The sequence below is a fragment of the Carlito syrichta genome, unplaced genomic scaffold (assembly GCF_000164805.1).
Source record: "Carlito syrichta isolate Samal-C Ts95f unplaced genomic scaffold, Tarsius_syrichta-2.0.1 Scaffold287233, whole genome shotgun sequence".
NCBI classification, from domain to species: Eukaryota; Metazoa; Chordata; class Mammalia; order Primates; family Tarsiidae; genus Carlito; species Carlito syrichta.
The window spans coordinates 31,012-36,157 of NW_007231329.1; the positions used below are offsets into that span (position 1 = coordinate 31,012).

The 5,146-nt window shown below is 40.5% G+C and overlaps 1 pseudogene; it reads right to left on the reverse strand.

The window, feature by feature from the left end:
* Positions 1-87, reverse strand: part of LOC103254647 — a 26,058-nt pseudogene extending 25,971 nt beyond the window's left edge.
* Between the last annotated feature and the right edge of the window lie 5,059 nt (positions 88-5,146).

Genomic DNA, 5,146 nt, shown 5'->3' on the forward strand with positions numbered 1-5,146 from the left:
ACTTAGAAGACAAATATAGAACTGAATCTGAGTGCAGCAGTGCACACACCTACTCTTCACTCCTTTGCCCTCAAAGACAAGCATCATCCTACCGCCAAAGGCAGGCAATACTTCCAAAACTTTGTTGATGAGACGTCTTCTTTTCTAGAGCTTCAAAAAATATATCAAGGACAGAGATGTGGAAATGGGACCTAGAGAGAGCCTCCCATCAGGGCACCACCCTGACTAGATAGCACATTAGGGTGACTGAGCAGGAAAAAAAGGAGTATACGGCTGCTGGAGGATGGCGACTACAGTCAATCTAAGTCTGTTTCTTTCAAATTGCCTACAGCAGAGCCAGGGAGCAAGAGGCAGGTTCTTCTTCCTGCTCTGCCTAGCCACTCCTGCACCTGCTCCAAACCTCAGCTTAGACCAACTTCCTTAGAGCTGCTGCCCCTGACAGCTTGCTCACACCTCTCCTACCATATACCTCTCATTTCAGCACTGTTCACACTTGTTATTGTACTTATATGATCAGTTGACGGGTCTATCTCTCCATGAGGCCATAAGTCATTGAAGGTGGAGGATAATGTCCCCTGCAAGACAATGAAGAGCTGGGGTCTTTCCTGCTTAGAGGGGTCCTGGAAGGACTAGGTTTTGCCAAATGTGCTGGCAAGGATGTTGAGACCATTTTAAGAGGTCAATGTTAAAAGATCAATGTTCACAATCTGCTTATGAGAAAGTTTTTACTATCAACAAATCAAACTTATGCTGTAGCCAAGGACCATTTGGGACAATATTAAAAACTTAAATGAACTTGACCATAAACCAAAATAGGCAGTATATATATCACATACAAGTATCTTCTGTCACTTTCTTTGTAAATTCTTACCAAAATAATACTTCCATCATTATATTGCAAGCACAAAAGTCGAATTCAGCACTGGACTGTGCTAGGTTTCTCACAGTGTGGTCTGAAATAATCCTTATGTGTGGTTCTATAACACATTAGGCTCTTGAGCCTCACCTCAGACTCTCTAAATCAGAGTCTCTGAAGGGAGTGAGGTGAAGCCAAGGATCTGCTTTCAGACAAATACTCTAGTTGATTCTGATGTACACTAAGTTTGAGGCAGAGACAAGATAAAATTGAAAAGGATTGTGACTGTATAACCTCATGTCCATTTATGCTATGACTGAAAGAAATTTCTTTTGCCTTTGTATTACTGGAAGGGACATAAATCATACTCTTATGCAGTCTTTATACCATTCATTAAAGTTCAATGAGGCAGCATTTATTCCTAAGATATGAACAACTGTAGAGATTGAAAAAATACATTATAGAGATTGAAAAAATACATTATAAACTAATGCAGAATATTATTTTCAAAATACTTACTAGGTGTTGTGAGATGATCTGACTCAGAAACTGTAAAGGAGTAAAAGAAAAATCAGACACATGTGTGTTTCACTCACAGAAATCCTGACCAAGAAACCCACCTTTGAACCAATACAATTGACTGTGAAATAGAGCTATAGCAACTACGCATGAATCATCATCAACAGATATGTAATGTTTTTGAAAGTTAATTCAAATTGATAAAAATTTCTGGAGTCTCTAGTGTATAGAAAGTAAAATGCTAAACTAGTTCCAGGATATGTGGTGATTTAAAAAGTGACCCTCAATATCTTAAAAATAAGTTCAATTAAATACTTTGTAATAATTTGTGCACTGACTTCTGCATATTTCCTGCTCCAGATATTTCCTTGTTATATTGATATAGAAATTAACTTTTCATCATCGATGAAAAGCAAGTTAGACTTGTGCAAAAATGTAGGACCCATTGCTTTTCTTGTTTCTTTGGGAAAATTTAGCCTAACCAGCTTGTATTTATGCACTTGAGGAGCTAAGGTTGAAGGCTTTGAATTCACTTAGTAATCCTCAGCTAACTGAATGAAATTGTTCAAAGCACAGATTAGTAGGCACTTGGTCATTTAGCCCCCAAAAGTCAAGTGATGTGTTGACAGGAACAGTGGGAGATGAAAATGCCTCTGCTTTCCCACAAAACAGCAGAGATGATTGCACATTGAGACTTACTACCCTTCATAAGGACTTCTGGAGAATTAAATGAGAAAATGTAGGTGAAATTCTTACCATACTAACAGGCATGCAACATGCAATGTTATGTACTAGACTAATAATTATCATGAGAACTGACTATAAAATTTCTACCACTCATTGCCTTAAGTATTTCACCAACATTATCTCATTTGGTTTTTGTAATAACCCACAATGGTAGGATTTTTCCCCTTGGCTTATAGAGAAGTAAACTGATGCACTTAGAGGTAAAATAACTTGCTCAAGATACTACTATTCTTTCTACTTTTCTTATGGAGAAACCAAGGTTTAGAGAGAAACAGGTATAGTTACTATTATTGCTCTTCCATGTGTTACATAATTTGCATTATCTTTTGGAGGCCCACCTGAGCAGATGACATCAGCATCTTCCCCATGACCACAGTTATGGAAGAGCCAGCCACAGGTAGGACTCATATCCTGAGCAACACATGTCATCCAGGACAATCTGTCCTGAGCCCTGGCCAAATTGAGCACTTCCTAGGGCCGACATGGCCTAGCCACAGCCCAGCTGTCTGCAGACCATGTTGGCATCGTTGATGTCCCAAAAGTCATCACATACAGTGTCCCAGGAGCCCTGGTACAGGACTTCCACCCAGCCCTGACACCAATCACCTCCATTCACCAGCCTCAGGGCCAAATCTAGAGGAAAGCACAGAGACTTCACTATTCTGTCCCTTTAAAGGGACAAGGTCCCAGGCTTATGTGAGATCCAGAGCCCTACCCAGTGACATGGACGCCATAAAGACTTGACAATCTGAAACATGAATTTCTCTGCATGTTTTAGTATTTGAACTTAATAAGCTCAACGTTCCTGACTCTTCAGTGAAGTTTGGTCAACCTTGTGTCTTGAGGGGCCTTTGTGGTGATGTCACCTTCAGGTCCCACTCTGTCTCTAGCCTGATCTCTCAAGTCAGGTTCCAGTTATGAAGAGCTGGCTGGTCCTGCCATGGGAACTCCTCTCTCACACCAATGGAAGTGACCAGCATGATGCCAGCACTCTGATGGGAATTGCTCCAGACAGGCTCCATCCAGAAAGTAGGGCAATTTTCCGGGTGTCAACAGGAGAGCTAGATTTGCTTCTAAAATGCCTACAACCCTGTGCTTCACAGTTCCATACTCCTGAGACCTCTTCTCCTTCCTCATTCATGCTCAAAGGTGTCCATTTTGAAGTTTAATCAAGGCAGATGATTTTGAGCATTTTCTAGCTTGGAAACCTAATATCATATTCAAGAGCTTTACATGTATCATCTCAGCCAATCCTTGACACAACCCTGTGGAGAAAGTGAGGCTCAAGAAGGTTACCTAAGGTTCAATTGACTAGCAAGTAAGTGACAGAGGCAAGATTTGTACTAAGGCAGTTGCTCTTAACCATTCCACTTATCTGCCTCTTGGTATTTTTTTTAATGTTTGAACTGTTTGGTCCAACTCCTGGTTTGTGCTTTCATACAAATAGGCACTCACATATACACACAACTATAATAAGTTGAAGAAATATTGAGTAAAAGAAGTTGGCATTTGAAGTATTAACTGAAGCAGAATTTTCAAGATCTGTTAAAAACTCTAGAAAAGAAGAGGAAAACAGAGACGATTGACAAATGTCTTCAGTTAAATGTTGCTGTTCCCATTTGCCTCTGTTGTCCTGGTGACTGGGTATAGTCCTCACTGGACACAGCCTGGGGGCAGAGAACACAGACAAGAGGTATTTATGGGCAGAGGCAGGCATGGAGGCTCAGGGTCTATCAATAGGAAGGAGGAAAGGGCTGAAAGGCTAAGGCCAATGAGCTCATCATAGAGGTCCTTCCTGTCCTACATCTAAAACCTGGCAAGACGCTCTGCAGAGGTCCCTTCTGATTCCATGGGGCTGGCCTTGGGCACCACAACCACCCAGCCCCAGAGTTTAGATATAATGTTTCCAGTTGTCATCTGTGTCTCCCCAAGAGTGGCTTCTGTGGTGTCTTCCATTATTACTGTTGTTGAAACGACAGAGAAAAAATGCCAAATGAGAGGTCCTCTGAAAACAACAGTTAAGTCTGATGCCCTTGTTAATTCAAGCTGGGGAGGCTGCATTACACTTCACTTTTGGGATTTGCTGAGCTTGTCCTTTGTTAATCAACTCACTCAGGGAATATACTGACTTCATGTGAAGCATTAAATAGGGGGCAAAGGAGACAAAGCATCCTAAAAGATAAGGCTCAGTTCCTGACGCTTACTGAGCATCTACAGGATGCTCTTCCACAAGGCAGGAGAAATATTGAGATTATGCGATGCCTCCACTGCCCTTTAGAAGTTTGTTCTAGTGGGTGAGACATACAGGTAAGCAATCAGAGCACAGCAAAAGAAAGGCTCCAATTGAGGGATGTTCAGGAGTCCAACAGGTCACATGTCTGTCTCATGATAGACAATTACTGAGCTCCACCAGGAAGGACAAGCAGAACAAAGTCAGGTAGAGGGGAATACACAGATTAAAATTGACACTGAGGAAGCAGAAACATTAGGAATAAGCTGCTCCTTCAAAATATCCTCCAGAGAATAACACTACAAACCCTACCAAAGCTTCTTGATCGTCTCCTGGCAGATAGATATGAATCAGGTTTCTGGATAGAAACACTGAACATAGAAGTGTCGATTATTATAAACTAATTCATAATTTTATCAAGAGGTTTTTCTTTGATTAAATCTTTAAAAAATAATTCTAAAGTTTTATCAGAAAAAATAAATAGACTAAAAATGAGTGATATATTCCTGAAAAATTGAAAATGCTAATGGGGCAAAAGGTCAGGGAGGTGGAAATGGGGCTGGAGCACCTACATTCCCTATGAACTTGAGATACAGGTGGCCTTGTTTCAAGTTCTAATTCTACTGCTTACCTGTTCTCTAAACATAGGCAAGTCATCTACCCTCATCAATTGTAGTTTCCTCCTCTGTAAATGGATAATTATACTACTTCATAAGATTATTGTAAAGACAAAATCAAGTGCTTAGTACAGTGTTTGCCATGTAGTCAACATTCAAAAAATTATTATTAGCTCA